Genomic DNA, 21,194 nt, shown 5'->3' with positions numbered 1-21,194 from the left:
GGGTATAAATGGAGATAATTCATTCTGCGAATGGTTTGTTTTGTATGTGACGAGTATTGCAACTAAATTTTCAAACGAGTTTATACTCAAACATCTTCGGACCAAACAGTACTGCGTTGTTGATCTGAGCGGGGAGGATCATTGTTGGTTTCCATCGGTACGTGCGTATGTGGCGAATCGATTTGCATGGCATGGACGGCACGAATGTCGTCCGTCGGGACGTGGGCTGTGTGCCGAGCACGACATTCGTGCATTTCCTCTGCCTTTCTTTTAATTGGCGCTGATAATACAGCCTCAGTTGCGAGCGGTTGTACGCTGATTTCTTTCTCTTGCTTATTTAGAAATTCCCTTAGATGTCGAACAGTTGCGTCGCGCCGGCGATCTGCTTCTGTTTCATGCGACGCAACAGGGGCGACAGTCACAGGGCATTGTTGATCGGATTTAGAACTTACATCCGAAATTCCGTTTCCACGTCCGCGTCGATGTTTCCTTTTCGAAGATTTATTCGGTGAATGGCTCACCGATCTCCTACTCGGGAATGGACTGGGGTCTTTACGTGAAACACGCTTTTCTGAGGGGACAGCAGCAGGGCTGCGTCCACTCTCTGAATTTTGCGTGTTGGTCGGAAAAATATCTGATTCAGTATCGTCACTTTTTGGCGGCTCTGGGTGAACGTCAGCCACAACCGTAACGTTTGTCGCATTATTGCGGAGAGAATTTTCTGGAATGACGGCTTTTTCATCAATTTCTGTTATGTCCATGACATTGTCCGTGTTCGCCGGGGTCGCAGCCGATTCGCACGCAGCCTCTGTCACAGGGAGTGACGAGGGTCGAATCGGAGCAACACCCAACGCTACAGACGCATACGAAATTTTCTGCGTTTGTGCGCTATCACCGCCGAGCGGGAGCTGCACAGGGCGACGTCTGTTCGGACAATTTTGTCGAAAATGATCTGTTGCATTGCAGTACGAGCACGTCTGTGGCTGTCCATTGTATGATATAAAAGCCCTGTAACCGCCTATGACAAGAAAGGACGGGATGTGCTGTTTCAGTTCAATAAGAACACTTCTTACTCCGTTGTAAACTTGTAGTCGGAAACCACTACCCCATTTCTCATTCGTCACTGAAAGCACATTCCCATACGGCATGAGACCACGAGCGATCATTTGCGTAGGTATTTCAAAGGGAAGATTGAAAATACGAACTTGACGAATACCGTAACCCGCGTGGCACACGGTCACGTCGCAAACGTTTCCGTCACGATATTTAAACTTGCGTTTTCCACCGTTTTCCTGCACGATCTTTTCGCACATTTCCGGATCATTGAATTTCATAAACAGGGTTCCGGTAATAAAGTCCCACTGGACTCCGTACGTTTCGGTGTCGGTAAGACCGAGTTCGTCAATAATCCAGTCGTGAGCCTCGTATGCCGTAGGGCGTACAGCTTCCTTGTCGAAAATAACGTTCAATGTGTTCGATCTGTTTACGTTTTCCATTTTCAAACCGTTACTCAACAACTACGCAAAAAAACGCGCAAAAATGAGAAACTCGACAGCGGAACGCAACGCGGCGATGCCAACAGAGCGGCCGCTAGCCGTGCACCAAGAACTGCCAAAAGCCGTTTGCCACCATACTTGTGATACATTTTCATTCTCGAGGACTGTTGTATTTTAACACACTCCTCTTATAAGAAGTAAATGCACCGGCCCACTATATAGAAGTGTCAAAGTAATTTTTCATTTTTTATTCCATTTTAAATTTTATATTAGTTGTTTTGTTTCTCTGAGCTCGACTTTTTCTTTTATTCATTAACAGCGTTCCCGTTTTTTCAAATAACTCACTCGTACGTTCGTTGGGGTGTTGACTGATCACTTTCCAGAGGCTATTTCACTATTCAGAAAGTTGTACACTATCACACAACGCATTAATCATATACAGTAGTTGTTCCTGAGACATATTGAGTCTTACCTGTGTCTACGAGATTTATGGAGGTTGGAACATTCAATTAAAATTTCGCCTATGGCAAGTTTCGAACGCCGGTCTTCTGCTCGGGAAACTAACGCGGTAGCTGTTACACCACAACTGAAATAGCCGGCTGCCGCCAAATTACATGGTACTAATAAGACTCTGTTCAAGAGCAAACGTTCGATTCTCTCTACAGCCCATAGCAATTCACCTCCCAAAATTGCATCAGTAATGCCAACGCTTTCCGATATTAGAGTAGCTCTTTAGCAATGAGCAAAATCGGCCTTACCTTACCTGTAGCTTAGGTGTAGGTGATGTTTTAAAAATAATGACTCTGTAACTCACGTAAACCTAGCGATTATGTATCTATACTCCATAAGCCAGTATATAATTTGAGGTGGAGGGTAAATTGTGTACGACTGTTGCTTTCCCCCTTTCCCCTTTCAGTCAAGAATTTTTTGTTGTATTGCTGTTTCTATATTACATATAACATCTTTAATGTCGAAGTTTTGGTCGTCTGGATTAAAGCGAATAAACACACATTTTAACTTGGTTTCGATGAATTTTTGTCTTTGAAATTCTTTTTCTTTATTCCGATATTTGTGACCATTTTCATCACATTCAACAGCAATTCTATATTTTTTAAAATACAAGTCGATCCTGTATGGTTTTACATAAAACTGCCGCTCAGCATTTTCGTTTGGAAAACGTTTAATTATTTCGCCAATGCATCTTTGTTCTTTAGTTCTTTTCGGTAAATCTATATTTAACTGGAAATCATTTATAATCTGATGTACAACTTTTTCTGAAGATACTGTTCTATGTTTCAGCAATAAGGATGTCAGTCCCCTTTTATTGATGAATTTTGTCGATTTATGAATTCCTTTTAAGTTCATATTCTTAGAAATATTGAGGGTTTTTAGTGACTGTTGATCTTCTTTGTTAACATTCTTTTTAACTGCTTGTGATGGTCGTTTAAAATGCAGTATTTCCGCAACATCGCTTCCTTTGTACCATACATTATTTTGTTCATCAAGAACTGTCAAAAGCCGTTTGCCACCATACTTGTGATACATTTTCATTCTCGAGCACTGTTGTATGTTAACACACTCCTCTTATAAGAAGTAAATGCACCGTCCCACTATATAGAAGTGTCGAAGTAATTTTTCATTTTTTATTAAATTTTAAATTTTATATTAGTTGTTTTGTTTCTCTGAGCTCGACTTTTTCTTTTATTCATTAACAGCGTTCCCGTTTTTTCAAATAACTCACTCGTACGTTCGTTGGGGAGTTGACTGATCACTTTCCAGAGGCTATTTCACTATTCAGAAAGTTGTACACTATCACACAACGCATTAATCATATACAGTAGTTGTTCCTGAGACGTATTGAGTCTTACCTGTGTCTACGAGATTTATGGAGGTTGGAACATTCAATTAAAATTTCGCCTATGGCAAGTTTCGAACGCGGGTCTTCTGCTCGGGAAACTAACGCGGTAGCTGTTACACCACAACTGAAATAGCCGGCTGCCGCCAAATTACATGGTACTAATAAGACTCTGTTCACGAGCAAACGTTCGATGCTCTCTACAGCCCATAGCAATTCACCTTCCAAAATTGCATCAGTAATGCCAACGCTTTTCGATATTAGAGTAGCTCTTTAGCAATGAGCAAAATCGGCTTTACCTTACCTGTAGCTTAGGTGTAGGTGATGTTTTAAAAATAATGACTCTGTAACTCACGTAAACCTAGCGATTACGTATCTATACTCCATAAGCCAGTATATAATTTGAGGTGGAGGGTAAATTGTGTACGACTGTTGCTTTCCCCCTTTCCCCTTTCAGTCAAGAATTTTTTGTTGTATTGCTGTTTCTATATTACATATAACATCTTTAATGTCGAAGTTTTGGTCGTCTGGATTGAAGCGAATAAACACACATTTTAGCTTGGTTTCGATGAATTTTTGTCTTTGAAATTCTTTTTCTTTATTCCGATATTTGTGACCATTTTCATCACATTCAACAGCAATTCTATATTTTTTAAAATACGAGTCGATCCTGTATGGTTTTACATAAAACTGCCGCTCAGCATTTTCGTTTGGAAAACGTTTAATTATTTCGCCAATGCATCTTTGTTCTTTAGTTCTTTTCGGTAAATCTATATTTAACTGGAAATCATTTATAATCTGATGTACAACTTTTTCTGAAGATACTGTTCTATGTTTCAGCAATAAGGATGTCAGTCCCCTTTTATTGATGAATTTTGTCGATTTATGAATTCCTTTTAAGTTCATATTCTTAGAAATATTGAGGGTTTTTAGTGACTGTTGATCTTCTTTGTTAACATTCTTTCTAACTGCTTGTGATGGTCGTTTAAAATGCAGTATTTCCGCAACATCGCTTCCATTGTACCATACATTATTTTGTTCATCAAGAACTGTCAAAAGCCATTTGCCACCATACTTGTGATACATTTTCATTCTCGACGACTGTTGTATTTTAACACACTCCTCTTATAAGAAGTAAATGCACCGTCCCACTATATAGAAGTGTCGAAGTAATTTTTCATTTTTTATTCCATTTTAAATTTTATATTAGTTGTTTTGTTTCTTTGAGCTCGACTTTTTCTATTATTCATTAACAGCGTTCCCCTTTTTTTCAAATAACTCACTCGTACGTTCGTTGGGGGGTTGACTGATCACTTTCCAGAGGCTATTTCACTATTCAGAAAGTTGTACACTATCACATAACGCATTAATCATATACAGTAGTTGTTCCTGAGACATATTGAGTCTTACCTGTGTCTACAAGATTTATGGAGGTTGGAACATTCAATTAAAATTTCGCCTATGGCAAGTTTCGAACGCGGGTCTTCTGCTCGGGAAACTAACGCGGTAGCTGTTACACCACAACTGAAATAGCCGGCTGCCGCCAAATACAGTGTACTAATAAGACTCTGTTCACGAGCAAACGTTCAATTCTCTCTACAGCCCATAGCAATTCACCTTCCAAAATTGCATCAGTAATGCCAACGCTTTCCGATATTAGAGTAGCTCTTTAGCAATGAGCAAAATCGGCTTTACCTTACCTGTAGCTTAGGTGTAGGTGATGTTTTAAAAATAATGACTCTGTAACTCACGTAAACCTAGCGATTACGTATCTATACTCCATAAGCCAGTATATAATTTGAGGTGGAGGGTAAATTGTGTACGACTGTTGCTTTCCCCCTTTCCCCTTTCAGTCAAGAATTTTTTGTTGTATTGCTGTTTCTATATTACATATAACATCTTTAATGTCGAAGTTTTGGTCGTCTGGATTAAAGCGAATAAACACACATTTTAACTTGGTTTCGATGAATTTTTGTCTTTGAAATTCTTTTTCTTTATTCCGATATTTGTGACCATTTTCATCACATTCAACAGCAATTCTATATTTTTTAAAATACAAGTCGATCCTGTATGGTTTTACATAAAACTGCCGCTCAGCATTTTCGTTTGGAAAACGTTTAATTATTTCGCCAATGCATCTTTGTTCTTTAGTTCTTTTCGGTAAATCTATATTTAACTGGAAATCATTTATAATCTGATGTACAACTTTTTCTGAAGATACTGTTCTATGTTTCAGCAATAAGGATGTCAGTCCCCTTTTATTGATGAATTTTGTCGATTTATGAATTCCTTTTAAGTTCATATTCTTAGAAATATTGAGGGTTTTTAGTGACTGTTGATCTTCTTTGTTAACATTCTTTCTAACTGCTTGTGATGGTCGTTTAAATGCAGTATTTCCGCAACATCGCTTCCATTGTACCATACATTATTTTGTTCATCAAGAACTGTCAAAAGCCATTTGCCACCATACTTGTGATACATTTTCATTCTCGACGACTGTTGTATTTTAACACACTCCTCTTATAAGAAGTAAATGCACCGTCCCACTATATAGAAGTGTCGAAGTAATTTTTCATTTTTTATTCCATTTTAAATTTTATATTAGTTGTTTTGTTTCTTTGAGCTCGACTTTTTCTTTTATTCATTAACAGCGTTCCCGTTTTTTCAAATAACTCACTCGTACGTTCGTTGGGGAGTTGACTGATCACTTTCCAGAGGCTATTTCACTATTCAGAAAGTTGTACACTATCACATAACGCATTAATCATATACAGTAGTTGTTCCTGAGACATATTGAGTCTTACCTGTGTCTACGAGATTTATGGAGGTTGGAACATTCAATTAAAATTTCGCCTATGGCAAGTTTCGAACGCGGGTCTTCTGCTCGGGAAACTAACGCGGTAGCTGTTACACCACAACTGAAATAGCCGGCTGCCGCCAAATACATTGTACTAATAAGACTCTGTTCACGAGCAAACGTTCGATTCTCTCTACAGCCCATAGCAATTCACCTTCCAAAATTGCATCAGTAATGCCAACGCTTTCCGATATTAGAGTAGCTCTTTAGCAATGAGCAAAATCGGCTTTACCTTACCTGTAGCTTAGGTGTAGGTGATGTTTTAAAAATAATGACTCTGTAACTCACGTAAACCTAGCGATTATGTATCTATACTCCATAAGCCAGTATATAATTTGAGGTGGAGGGTAAATTGTGTACGACTGTTGCTTTCCCCCTTTCCCCTTTCAGTCAAGAATTTTTTGTTGTATTGCTGTTTCTATATTACATATAACATCTTTAATGTCGAAGTTTTGGTCGTCTGGATTAAAGCGAATAAACACACATTTTAACTTGGTTTCGATGAATTTTTGTCTTTGAAATTCTTTTTCTTTATTCCGATATTTGTGACCATTTTCATCACATTCAACAGTAATTCTATATTTTTTAAAATACAAGTCGATCCTGTATGGTTTTACATAAAAATGCCGCTCAGCATTTTCGTTTGGAAAACGTTTAATTATTTCGCCAATGCATCTTTGTTCTTTAGTTCTTTTCGGTAAATCTATATTTAACTGGAAATCATTTATAATCTCATGTACAACTTTTTCTGAAGATACTGTTCTATGTTTCAGCAATAAGGATGTCAGTCCCCTTTTATTGATGAATTTTGTCGATTTATGAATTCCTTTTAAGTTCATATTCTTAGAAATATTGAGGGTTTTTAGTGACTGTTGATCTTCTTTGTTAACATTCTTTCTAACTGCTTGTGATGGTCGTTTAAAATGCAGTATTTCCGCAACATCGCTTCCTTTGTACCATACATTATTTTGTTCATCAAGAACTGTCAAAAGCCGTTTGCCACCATACTTGTGATACATTTTCATTCTCGAGCACTGTTGTACTTTAACACACTCCTCTTATAAGAAGTAAATGCACCGTCCCACTATATAGAAGTGTCGAAGTAATTTTTCATTTTTTATTCCATTTTAAATTTTATATTAGTTGTTTTGTTTCTCTGAGCTCGACTTTTTCTTTTATTCATTAACACCGTTCCCGTTTTTTCAAATAACTCACTCGTACGTTCGTTGGGGAGTTGACTGATCACTTTCCAGAGGCTATTTCACTATTCAGAAAGTTGTACACTATCACACAACGCATTAATCATATACAGTAGTTGTTCCTGAGACATATTGAGTCTTACCTGTGTCTACGAGATTTATGGAGGTTGGAACATTCAATTAAAATTTCGCCTATGGCAAGTTTCGAACGCGGTTCTTCTGCTCGGGAAACTAACGCGGTAGCTGTTACACCACAACTGAAATAGCCGGCTGCCGCCAAATACATTGTACTAATAAGACTCTGTTCACGAGCAAACGTTCGATTCTCTCTACAGCCCATAGCAATTCACCTCCCAAAATTGCATCAGTAATGCCAACGCTTTCCGATATTAGAGTAGCTCTTTAGCAATGAGCAAAATCGGCTTTACCTTACCTGTAGCTTAGGTGTAGGTGATGTTTTAAAAATAATGACTCTGTAACTCACGTAAACCTAGCGATTACGTATCAATACTCCATAAGCCAGTATATAATTTGAGGTGGAGGGTAAATTGTGTACGACTGTTGCTTTCCCCCTTTCCCCTTTCAGTCAAGAATTTATGTTGTATTGCTGTTTCTATATTACATATAACATCTTTAATGTCGAAGTTTTGGTCGTCTGGATTAAAGCGAATAAACACACATTTTAACTTGGTTTCGATGAATTTTTGTCTTTGAAATTCTTTTTCTTTTTTCCGATATTTGTGACCATTTTCATCACATTCAACAGCAATTCTATATTTTTTAAAATACAAGTCGATCCTGTATGGTTTTACATAAAACTGCCGCTCAGCATTTTCGTTTGGAAAACGTTTAATTATTTCGCCAATGCATCTTTGTTCTTTAGTTCTTTTCGGTAAATCTATATTTAACTGGAAATCATTTATAATCTGATGTACAACTTTTTCTGAAGATACTGTTCTATGTTTCAGCAATAAGGATGTCAGTCCCCTTTTATTGATGAATTTTGTCGATTTATGAATTCCTTTTAAGTTCATATTCTTAGAAATATTGAGGGTTTTTAGTGACTGTTGATCTTCTTTGTTAACATTCTTTCTAACTGCTTGTGATGGTCGTTTAAAATGCAGTATTTCCGCAACATCGCTTCCTTTGTACCATACATTATTTTGTTCATCAAGAACTGTCAAAAGCCGTTTGCCACCATACTTGTGATACATTTTCATTCTTGAGCACTGTTGTATTTTAACACACTCCTCTTATAAGAAGTAAATGCGCCGTCCCACTATATAGAAGTGTCGAAGTAATTTTTCATTTTTTATTCCATTTTAAATTTTATATTAGTTGTTTTGTTTCTCTGAGCTCGACTTTTTCTTTTATTCATTAACAGCGTTCCCGTTTTTTCAAATAACTCACTCGTACGTTCGTTGGGGAGTTGACTGATCACTTTCCAGAGGCTATTTCACTATTCAGAAAGTTGTACACTATCACAAAACGCATTAATCATATACAGTAGTTCTTCCTGAGACATATTGAGTCTTACCTGTGTCTACGAGATTTATGGAGGTTGGAACATTCAATTTTTTTTTTTTCTTTTCCTTTTTTATTTTTTTTTTATTTTTTTTTTCTTTTTTTGTTTTCTTTTCTTTTTTTTTCTTTGTTTTTTTTTATTTTTTTTTTTTTTTCCTTTGGACGAGAACCGGTGTATTTTTTTTTTTTTTTTGCTTTCTTTTGTCTTTTATTCTTTTTTTTCTTTTTTTTTTCTTTCTTTTTTTTTTCTTTTTTCTTTTTATTTTTTATTTTATTTGTTTTTTTCTTTAATGAAGACTAAAACTGGAACCTCATCCTATTACTCAGTTACTGTCTTCCTTTAACTTTGTCCATTTTATTACTTTTTCAAAAATAGTCTTACGTATACTTGTTTACAGACTGGCACATAACAAAGATAGACAAGTGAATGGAGACTGGTTATATTTCACCAGCTAACACTAACTATATATCTAAACTTAATTTTCGTAAACCTGCACGTAAGACGCAAATAAGGTCAGTGTGGGTATCATCAAAGCTCAATTGCGAGACTGAAAGACCATTTATACAAATAAAAGGGGCTCAGAATCATCTTACAGTTGTTTCGCATACGCATGATGCAATGCAGATGATAAGAAATTAGCAAAATATTCTTTGTGTTTATTACTATTTTTGATCTTGCAATATTGGTCCCAAATATGAGTCAAAAAAGTGAGCCCATCGTGTATTTGCCGGTCAATGAGGGCGTAAACAGTGTGGCCCAACAACCACACAGCTGTATTGTGTTTTGGCCGCGGGAATTATTTGAAATCAGGTACAATGACACTATCAACTGAGACGTGCGCCGGAGTAGTTCGCGTGATGAGAGCCACCATTATCTGGCAAGTCCTCCACGCATCGGAAACAGATTGGCATTGCAGGCGGTGTTCTCTGGTGTCAGGCATGCCACATCTGCTACAGTTGGGGGAGGCAAGAAGCTGAATATCGGCTAGACGCTGATTGGTGGGCAGTGTGTTGTTGACTAGTTTATACCATAACGCAGACACATCGGACGGCAGAATACTGCTATTAACATTTGACCACACCTGCTTCCAGTTAACAGTAGGTAAGCGGACTTCCAATTTACTAGGGCGGGGTTGTCCCATCAATTCAATATATAGTTGCCGTACTGTCCTGTGTGGATTCGTGGCCGTGCGGAGGTCGTAGCTTTTATTTAGAATATAGTCTCGTACAAAGGACATACGGTAAGGGATGTTGGCCACCGATACTGGGGCGCTTTCAGATTCTGGCCGATAAATTTCTAGCAGGGATGCTGTCGATCCATCGGGAAAGCCGGCCTGCATTTCAGCGGTGCGGTTGACGAGCAACGCTGCGCATTTGCGACTGAAGTCTACTAGCCCGAGTCCTCCATGTGACGGGTCCAAGACACAAACTGCTGCTCGCACTTTAAAAATTTCGTGGCGCCAGAGTAACCAGTATACTGCCTGAGATATAGCACGTCCTATTTGTTTTGGCACGCTAAGCAGCTGCGCCATATACCACGCCTTGGAGAGAATAAAGGAGTTGATTAGTTTGACTTTCTGGTGCAAGTTAAGGTGCCGGGTTGCGTGGCATTTGCAGAGGCCCTTAATGGAGTTGAGAATTCTTCTCCAATTTCGTGCTTGCATATGCTGTGGGCACGCAGTTATGTCTAGACCCAATACTTGATGGTCTCTCACTATTCTGTACCATGGGCGGACAATATCGGTGGCTAGCAGACCCAGTGGAAGTAGAACAGTTTTATTAGTATTTATCGCTGCTCCAGACGCACTTTCATACTGATGAAGGGAGGCGCGTATCGAGTCTATGTCTGCTGTGTGGTCAATGAAAGCGCCTACGTCATCTGCGTATGCCACACATTTAAAGGAAGCATTGTGTATTTGTACACCTTTTGACGTCCTGCCTATTGTTCTGAGAAGCGGGTCTATGGCGATCACGAATAAGAACATTGACAGCGGACATCCTTGCCTGACAGAGCGGCAAATAGGGATCGGTTTAGTTTGCCATCCGTTTAATGTGACTATTGATCTTGCTCCCGTGAGAATATTTTCAATAATTTTGATAAATTCTCGGCCGAATCCCATTTTTGTCATGATCTGTAGCAAGTATTTGTGGCTTATGCGATCGAAAGCGTTCGCAAAGTCAATGGATAGAATAGCTGTCGATAATTTGTGGACTGCCGTGTGAGCTACTATGTCTCGGTATAAGGACGCTGCGTGGAAAATATTGTGGTGTGTTACTCCGCACGTTTGGTAAGAGCTGATAGCTTTGTTCATGACTGGCTTCATCTTTGCTGCAAGGCACCTTGCAACTATTTTGTAGTCAGTATTGAGTAACGTGATGGGCCGGAAATCTTGGACACGACATGTATGTTGCGTTTTTGGGACGAGCACGACTCGACCTTCCAGAAATTTTGCGGGAATATCGGTACCACGAATTACTTCATTTACTATGTCGGTGAGTTTTTGCCCAAAGATGTCCCAGTAGACCTGATAGAATTCGGTTGGCAGGCCATCAGGTCCCGGCGACTTTCCTTTAGAGCACGATTGTACAATAGGTTTTGTGTTCTGTACTGTCATCTCTGCTATCAACTGTTCTCGGTCCGCGTTCGAAATGTCAGTCTGCAGGTCGCATAACAAATAATTTAGCGCTACGTCGTCTGTCGCAACGTCTCGAAATAAGTCCGTGTAGTGGGCTGTAATATGTTGGAGAATGTCTGTTTTCCGCGTAAGGCGCTCGCCTGACGCAGTCGTTATCGATTCTACGTGTTTGCGTCTTGCCCGTGTTTTTTCACGCGCGAGATGATAGGACGACGGTTCTTCGTCGTCCAGAGCGCACAAGGCGCGACTTCGGACCAAAATTCCTTTCGCCTTTTCGTTATGTATACGGAGAATCTTTGCTTTAATACGGTTTAAGCGGAGGCGGAGATTTTCATTTGGTCCGACAGGGGCGTTTAGCGCGTCTTTGAGGCATTGTTGGTAAAATTCTGTTGTGCGCTGCGTCCAGAAGGATACCTCCTGACTATAACATTGAGCAATCATCCTAATTTGCGGCTTTGCGTAGAAAGTCCACCACTCTAGTGCTGAGCTGTAGTTTTTCTCTTTCTGCAGGCAAAGCTGCCATACAGATTGCATTTTCGAGCGGAAGTCTCTCGCGGCAAGATGTTTTGTATTAAGCTTCCACAACCTGGGAGTAGGTGTTTCATTTGTACGCTGTAGGTGGATGGCAGCAACATAACCGCAGTGGTCGCTGAACGCGACAGGGATGATGTCTACACTATTTAGGTTGTTTGCAATCTGTTGAGAGACGTATATGCGGTCTATTCTGCTTGCTCCACTATTGTATATGTGCGTATACTGCGTTGTATGTGGGTGGAGGAGACGCCACGTGTCTCGCAGATCTTTGGCGGTCAAAAGTTTCACTAACTCAGGACACATAGTGGCCGTAGGGTGCTGGTCGGATGCGTCTGTTACACAGTTAAAATCGCCGCCGAGAATTATTGGACGTGTGGTATCAAACAAGGGAACTATCTCGTGATTGAAAAATGCTGCGCGCATTCGTCTATTATCTGTCCCTGAGGGGGCGTAAATATTGATAAATCTCATGCTTTGTATATTGCACGCAATTGCGCGTCCGCTTGGCAACGTTTGGACATTGTCTGGCTCTAGGGAATTTTTATATAAAATCGCGGTACCGCATTTTATATTATTGTTAATGTTATAAATAACATCATATCCATTTATGTTATTGAGGATGTTTGCGGTAACTTCCTGAAGGAATATTATGTCAAAACGACTGTAATGTACAAAATCGACTAGGGATAAAATTTTGTGCACTGCAGAAATCCCGTTTATATTTAAGGTAAGAATAGATAAATCTTTTATTTGCGTATGACAGGCAGGCATTGGAAGTGGAGAAAGAAACAGAGAAACATTAGCTACGGGAGACGGGGTATAAATGGAGATAATTCATTCTGCGAATGGTTTGTTTTGTATGTGACGAGTATTGCAACTAAATTTTCAAACGAGTTTATACTCAAACATCTTCGGACCAAACAGTACTGCGTTGTTGATCTGAGCGGGGAGGATCATTGTTGGTTTCCATCGGTACGTGCGTATGTGGCGAATCGATTTGCATGGCATGGACGGCACGAATGTCGTCCGTCGGGACGTGGGCTGTGTGCCGAGCACGACATTCGTGCATTTCCTCTGCCTTTCTTTTAATTGGCGCTGATAATACAGCCTCAGTTGCGAGCGGTTGTACGCTGATTTCTTTCTCTTGCTTATTTAGAAATTCCCTTAGATGTCGAACAGTTGCGTCGCGCCGGCGATCTGCTTCTGTTTCATGCGACGCAACAGGGGCGACAGTCACAGGGCATTGTTGATCGGATTTAGAACTTACATCCGAAATTCCGTTTCCACGTCCGCGTCGATGTTTCCTTTTCGAAGATTTATTCGGTGAATGGCTCACCGATCTCCTACTCGGGGATGGACTGGGGTCTTTACGTGAAACACGCTTTTCTGAGGGGACAGCAGCAGGGCTGCGTCCACTCTCTGAATTTTGCGTGTTGGTCGGAAAAATATCTGATTCAGTATCGTCACTTTTTGGCGGCTCTGGGTGAACGTCAGCCACAACCGTAACGTTTGTCGCATTATTGCGGAGAGAATTTTCTGGAATGACGGCTTTTTCATCAATTTCTGTTATGTCCATGACATTGTCCGTGTTCGCCGGGGTCGCAGCCGATTCGCACGCAGCCTCTGTCACAGGGAGTGACGAGGGTCGAATCGGAGCAACACCCAACGCTACAGACGCATACGAAATTTTCTGCGTTTGTGCGCTATCACCGCCGAGCGGGAGCTGCACAGGGCGACGTCTGTTCGGACAATTTTGTCGAAAATGATCTGTTGCATTGCAGTACGAGCACGTCTGTGGCTGTCCATTGTATGATATAAAAGCCCTGTAACCGCCTATGACAAGAAAGGACGGGATGTGCTGTTTCAGTTCAATAAGAACACTTCTTACTCCGTTGTAAACTTGTAGTCGGAAACCACTACCCCATTTCTCATTCGTCACTGAAAGCACATTCCCATACGGCATGAGACCACGAGCGATCATTTGCGTAGGTATTTCAAAGGGAAGATTGAAAATACGAACTTGACGAATACCGTAACCCGCGTGGCACACGGTCACGTCGCAAACGTTTCCGTCACGATATTTAAACTTGCGTTTTCCACCGTTTTCCTGCACGATCTTTTCGCACATTTCCGGATCATTGAATTTCATAAACAGGGTTCCGGTAATAAAGTCCCACTGGACTCCGTACGTTTCGGTGTCGGTAAGACCGAGTTCGTCAATAATCCAGTCGTGAGCCTCGTATGCCGTAGGGCGTACAGCTTCCTTGTCGAAAATAACGTTCAATGTGTTCGATCTGTTTACGTTTTCCATTTTCAAACCGTTACTCAACAACTACGCAAAAAAACGCGCAAAAATGAGAAACTCGACAGCGGAACGCAACGCGGCGATGCCAACAGAGCGGCCGCTAGCCGTGCACCAAGAACTGCCAAAAGCCGTTTGCCACCATACTTGTGATACATTTTCATTCTCGAGGACTGTTGTATTTTAACACACTCCTCTTATAAGAAGTAAATGCACCGGCCCACTATATAGAAGTGTCAAAGTAATTTTTCATTTTTTATTCCATTTTAAATTTTATATTAGTTGTTTTGTTTCTCTGAGCTCGACTTTTTCTTTTATTCATTAACAGCGTTCCCGTTTTTTCAAATAACTCACTCGTACGTTCGTTGGGGTGTTGACTGATCACTTTCCAGAGGCTATTTCACTATTCAGAAAGTTGTACACTATCACACAACGCATTAATCATATACAGTAGTTGTTCCTGAGACATATTGAGTCTTACCTGTGTCTACGAGATTTATGGAGGTTGGAACATTCAATTAAAATTTCGCCTATGGCAAGTTTCGAACGCCGGTCTTCTGCTCGGGAAACTAACGCGGTAGCTGTTACACCACAACTGAAATAGCCGGCTGCCGCCAAATTACATGGTACTAATAAGACTCTGTTCAAGAGCAAACGTTCGATTCTCTCTACAGCCCATAGCAATTCACCTCCCAAAATTGCATCAGTAATGCCAACGCTTTCCGATATTAGAGTAGCTCTTTAGCAATGAGCAAAATCGGCTTTACCTTACCTGTAGCTTAGGTGTAGGTGATGTTTTAAAAATAATGACTCTGTAACTCACGTAAACCTAGCGATTACGTATCTATACTCCATAAGCCAGTATATAATTTGAGGTGGAGGGTAAATTGTGTACGACTGTTGCTTTCCCCCTTTCCCCTTTCAGTCAAGAATTTTTTGTTGTATTGCTGTTTCTATATTACATATGACATCTTTAATGTCGAAGTTTTGGTCGTCTGGATTAAAGCGAATAAACACACATTTTAACTTGGTTTCGATGAATTTTTGTCTTTGAAATTCTTTTTCTTTATTCCGATATTTGTGACCATTTTCATCACATTCAACAGCAATTCTATATTTTTTAAAATACAAGTCGATCCTGTATGGTTTTACATAAAACTGCCGCTCAGCATTTTCGTTTGGAAAACGTTTAATTATTTCGCCAATGCATCTTTGTTCTTTAGTTCTTTTCGGTAAATCTATATTTAACTGGAAATCATTTATAATCTGATGTACAACTTTTTCTGAAGATACTGTCCTATGTTTCAGCAATAAGGATGTCAGTCCCCTTTTATTGATGAATTTTGTCGATTTATGAATTCCTTTTAAGTTCATATTCTTAGAAATATTGAGGGTTTTTAGTGACTGTTGATCTTCTTTGTTAACATTCTTTCTAACTGCTTGTGATGGTCGTTTAAAATGCAGTATTTCCGCAACATCGCTTCCTTTGTACCATACATTATTTTGTTCATCAAGAACTGTCAAAAGCCGTTTGCCACCATACTTGTGATACATTTTCATTCTCGAGGACTGTTGTATTTTAACACACTCCTCTTATAAGAAGTAAATGCACCGTCCCACTATATAGAAGTGTCGAAGTAATTTTTCATTTTTTATTCCATTTGAAATTTTATATTAGTTGTTTTGTTTCTCTGAGCTCGACTTTTTCTTTTATTCATTAACAGCGTTCCCGTTTTTTCAAATAACTCACTCGTACGTTCGTTGGGGTGTTGACTGATCACTTTCCAGAGGCTATTTCACTATTCAGAAAGTTGTACACTATCACACAACGTATTAATCATATACAGTAGTTGTTCCTGAGACATATTGAGTCTTACCTGTGTCTACGAGATTTATGGAGGTTGGAACATTCAATTAAAATTTCGCCTATGGCAAGTTTCGAACGCGGGTCTTCTGCTCAGGAAACTAACGCGGTAGCTGTTACACCACAACTGAAATAGCCGGCTGCCGCCAAATTACATGGTACTAATAAGACTCTGTTCAAGAGCAAACGTTCGATTCTCTCTACAGCCCATAGCAATTCACCTCCCAAAATTGCATCAGTAATGCCAACGCTTTCCGATATTAGAGTAGCTCTTTAGCAATGAGCAAAATCGGCTTTACCTTACCTGTAGCTTAGGTGTAGGTGATGTTTTAAAAATAATGACTCTGTAACTCACGTAAACCTAGCGATTACGTATCTATACTCCATTAGCCAGTATATAATTTGAGGTGGAGGGTAAATTGTGTACGACTGTTGCTTTCCCCCTTTCCGCTTTCAGTCAAGAATTTTTTGTTGTATTGCTGTTTCTATATTACATATAACATCTTTAATGTCGAAGTTTTGGTCGTCTGGATTAAAGCGAATAAACACACATTTTAACTTGGTTTCGATGAATTTTTGTCTTTGAAATTCTTTTTCTTTATTCCGATATTTGTGACCATTTTCATCACATTCAACAGCAATTCTATATTTTTTAAAATACAAGTCGATCCTGTATGGTTTTACATAAAACTGCCGCTCAGCATTTTCGTTTGGAAAACGTTTAATTATTTCGCCAATGCATCTTTGTTCTTTAGTTCTTTTCGGTAAATCTATATTTAACTGGAAATCATTTATAATCTGATGTACAACTTTTTCTGAGGATACTGTTCTATGTTTCAGCAATAAGGATGTCAGTCCCCTTTTATTGATGAATTTTGTCGATTTATGAATTCCTTTTAAGTTCATATTCTTAGAAATATTGAGGGTTTTTAGTGACTGTTGATCTTCTTTGTTAACATTCTTTCTAACTGCTTGTGATGGTCGTTTAAAATGCAGTATTTCCGCAACATCGCTTCCTTTGTACCATACATTATTTTGTTCATCAAGAACTGTCAAAAGCCGTTTGCCACCATACTTGTGATACATTTTCATTCTCGAGGACTGTTGTATTTTAACACACTCCTCTTATAAGAAGTAAATGCACCGGCCCACTATATAGAAGTGTCGAAGTAATTTTTCATTTTTTATTCCATTTTAAATTTTATATTAGTTGTTTTGTTTCTCTGAGCTCGACTTTTTCTTTTATTCATTAACAGCGTTCCCGTTTTTTCAAATAACTCACTCGTACGTTCGTTGGGGAGTTGACTGATCACTTTCCAGAGGCTATTTCACTATTCAGAAAGTTGTACACTATCACACAACGCATTAATCATATACAGTAGTTGTTCCTGAGACATATTGAGTCTTACCTGTGTCTACGAGATTTATGGAGGTTGGAACATTCAATTAAAATTTCGCCTATGGCAAGTTTCGAACGCGGGTCTTCTGCTCGGGAAACTAACGCGGTAGCTGTTACACCACAACTGAAATAGCCGGCTGCCGCCAAATTTCATGGTACTAATAAGACTCTGTTCAAGAGCAAACGTTCGAATCTCTCTACAGCCCATAGCAATTCACCTCCCAAAATTGCATCAGTAATGCCAACGCTTTCCGATATTAGAGTAGCTCTTTAGCAATGAGCATAATCGGCTTTACCTTACCTGTAGCTTAGGTGTAGGTGATGTTTTAAAAATAATGACTCTGTAACTCACGTAAACCTAGCGATTACGTATCTATACTCCATAAGCCAGTATATAATTTGAGGTGGAGGGTAAATTGTGTACGACTGTTGCTTTCCCCCTTTCCCCTTTCAGTCAAGAATTTTTTGTTGTATTGCTGTTTCTATATTACATATGACATCTTTAATGTCGAAGTTTTGGTCGTCTGGATTAAAGCGAATAAACACACATTTTAACTTGGTTTCGATGAATTTTTGTCTTTGAAATTCTTTTTCTTTATTCCGATATTTGTGACCATTTTCATCACATTCAACAGCAATTCTATATTTTTTAAAATACAAGTCGATCCTGTATGGTTTTACATAAAACTGCCGCTCAGCATTTTCGTTTGGAAAACGTTTAATTATTTCGCCAATGCATCTTTGTTCTTTAGTTCTTTTCGGTAAATCTATATTTAACTGGAAATCATTTATAATCTGATGTACAACTTTTTCTGAAGATACTGTCCTATGTTTCAGCAATAAGGATGTCAGTCCCCTTTTATTGATGAATTTTGTCGATTTATGAATTCCTTTTAAGTTCATATTCTTAGAAATATTGAGGGTTTTTAGTGACTGTTGATCTTCTTTGTTAACATTCTTTCTAACTGCTTGTGATGGTCGTTTAAAATGCAGTATTTCCGCAACATCGCTTCCTTTGTACCATACATTATTTTGTTCATCAAGAACTGTCAAAAGCCGTTTGCCACCATACTTGTGATACATTTTCATTCTCGAGGACTGTTGTATTTTAACACACTCCTCTTATAAGAAGTAAATGCACCGTCCCACTATATAGAAGTGTCGAAGTAATTTTTCATTTTTTATTCCATTTGAAATTTTATATTAGTTGTTTTGTTTCTCTGAGCTCGACTTTTTCTTTTATTCATTAACAGCGTTCCCGTTTTTTCAAATAACTCACTCGTACGTTCGTTGGGGTGTTGACTGATCACTTTCCAGAGGCTATTTCACTATTCAGAAAGTTGTACACTATCACACAACGTATTAATCATATACAGTAGTTGTTCCTGAGACATATTGAGTCTTACCTGTGTCTACGAGATTTATGGAGGTTGGAACATTCAATTAAAATTTCGCCTATGGCAAGTTTCGAACGCGGGTCTTCTGCTCAGGAAACTAACGCGGTAGCTGTTACACCACAACTGAAATAGCCGGCTGCCGCCAAATTACATGGTACTAATAAGACTCTGTTCAAGAGCAAACGTTCGATTCTCTCTACAGCCCATAGCAATTCACCTCCCAAAATTGCATCAGTAATGCCAACGCTTTCCGATATTAGAGTAGCTCTTTAGCAATGAGCAAAATCGGCTTTACCTTACCTGTAGCTTAGGTGTAGGTGATGTTTTAAAAATAATGACTCTGTAACTCACGTAAACCTAGCGATTACGTATCTATACTCCATAAGCCAGTATATAATTTGAGGTGGAGGGTAAATTGTGTACGACTGTTGCTTTCCCCCTTTCCGCTTTCAGTCAAGAATTTTTTGTTGTATTGCTGTTTCTATATTACATATAACATCTTTAATGTCGAAGTTTTGGTCGTCTGGATTAAAGCGAATAAACACACATTTTAACTTGGTTTCGATGAATTTTTGTCTTTGAAATTCTTTTTCTTTATTCCGATATTTGTGACCATTTTCATCACATTCAACAGCAATTCTATATTTTTTAAAATACAAGTCGATCCTGTATGGTTTTACATAAAACTGCCGCTCAGCATTTTCGTTTGGAAAACGTTTAATTATTTCGCCAATGCATCTTTGTTCTTTAGTTCTTTTCGGTAAATCTATATTTAACTGGAAATCATTTATAATCTGATGTACAACTTTTTCTGAGGATACTGTTCTATGTTTCAGCAATAAGGATGTCAGTCCCCTTTTATTGATGAATTTTGTCGATTTATGAATTCCTTTTAAGTTCATATTCTTAGAAATATTGAGGGTTTTTAGTGACTGTTGATCTTCTTTGTTAACATTCTTTCTAACTGCTTGTGATGGTCGTTTAAAATGCAGTATTTCCGCAACATCGCTTCCTTTGTACCATACATTATTTTGTTCATCAAGAACTGTCAAAAGCCGTTTGCCACCATACTTGTGATACATTTTCATTCTCGAGGACTGTTGTATTTTAACACACTCCTCTTATAAGAAGTAAATGCACCGGCCCACTATATAGAAGTGTCGAAGTAATTTTTCATTTTTTATTCCATTTTAAATTTTATATTAGTTGTTTTGTTTCTCTGAGCTCGACTTTTTCTTTTATTCATTAACAGCGTTCCCGTTTTTTCAAATAACTCACTCGTACGTTCGTTGGGGAGTTGACTGATCACTTTCCAGAGGCTATTTCACTATTCAGAAAGTTGTACACTATCACACAACGCATTAATCATATACAGTAGTTGTTCCTGAGACATATTGAGTCTTACCTGTGTCTACGAGATTTATGGAGGTTGGAACATTCAATTAAAATTTCGCCTATGGCAAGTTTCGAACGCGGGTCTTCTGCTCGGGAAACTAACGCGGTAGCTGTTACACCACAACTGAAATAGCCGGCTGCCGCCAAATTTCATGGTACTAATAAGACTCTGTTCAAGAGCAAACGTTCGAATCTCTCTACAGCCCATAGCAATTCACCTCCCAAAATTGCATCAGTAATGCCAACGCTTTCCGATATTAGAGTAGCTCTTTAGCAATGAGCATAATCGGCTTTACCTTACCTGTAGCTTAGGTGTAGGTGATGTTTTAAAAATAATGACTCTGTAACTCACGTAAACCTAGCGATTACGTATCTATACTCCATAAGCCAGTATATAATTTGAGGTGGAGGGTAAATTGTGTACGACTGTTGCTTTCCCCCTTTCCCCTTTCAGTCAAGAATTTTTTGTTGTATTGCTGTTTCTATATTACATATAACATCTTTAATGTCGAAGTTTTGGTCGTCTGGATTAAAGCGAATAAACACACATTTTAACTTGGTTTCGATGAATTTTTGTCTTTGAAATTCTTTTTCTTTATTCCGATATTTGTGACCATTTTCATCACATTCAACAGCAATTCTATATTTTTTAAAATACAAGTCGATCCTGTATGGTTTTACATAAAACTGCCGCTCAGCATTTTCGTTTGGAAAACGTTTAATTATTTCGCCAATG

Source organism: Schistocerca piceifrons, chromosome 4, assembly GCF_021461385.2.
Source record: "Schistocerca piceifrons isolate TAMUIC-IGC-003096 chromosome 4, iqSchPice1.1, whole genome shotgun sequence".
Lineage (NCBI taxonomy): Eukaryota > Metazoa > Arthropoda > Insecta > Orthoptera > Acrididae > Schistocerca > Schistocerca piceifrons.
This window is presented reverse-complemented; position numbering follows the sequence as displayed.